At 45.6% G+C, this 287-nt stretch overlaps 1 protein-coding gene across 1 annotated transcript in view; it reads right to left on the bottom strand.

Annotated features, from left to right (window-relative positions):
• fam50a (family with sequence similarity 50 member A) overlaps positions 1-287 on the bottom strand; it is an 11,725-nt gene that overhangs the window by 613 nt on the left and 10,825 nt on the right. The gene's annotated exons all lie outside the window — the stretch shown is intronic.

Consider the following 287-nt stretch of genomic DNA (forward strand, 5'->3'; position numbering starts at 1 on the left):
GTTTGAAACGGCTTTGGCCGCTACAATGAATGAGTTGGACTTGGTTTGTTTTGTTTTTTATCTAAAAGAGGAACAGAAGACGCCGCTCGTATTGTTCCTTTGCAAGAAGGACGTTTTTGCCGTTTTACTGACCAGATACTGCAAGAGTCTAATCTAAGCGTATGGGGCTCTGGATACGTCACCCAGTGTGTTTTTGTGATTGCTCGTTGTGTTATCCACGATTTTCAAATGCACGCTCGGTGTCGCCCCTCGAGATGGCTGACTTTCATTACTCGATGCCAGACCCT

Source organism: Etheostoma spectabile, chromosome 7 (assembly GCF_008692095.1).
Source record: "Etheostoma spectabile isolate EspeVRDwgs_2016 chromosome 7, UIUC_Espe_1.0, whole genome shotgun sequence".
In the NCBI taxonomy this organism is placed as follows: Eukaryota; Metazoa; Chordata; class Actinopteri; order Perciformes; family Percidae; genus Etheostoma; species Etheostoma spectabile.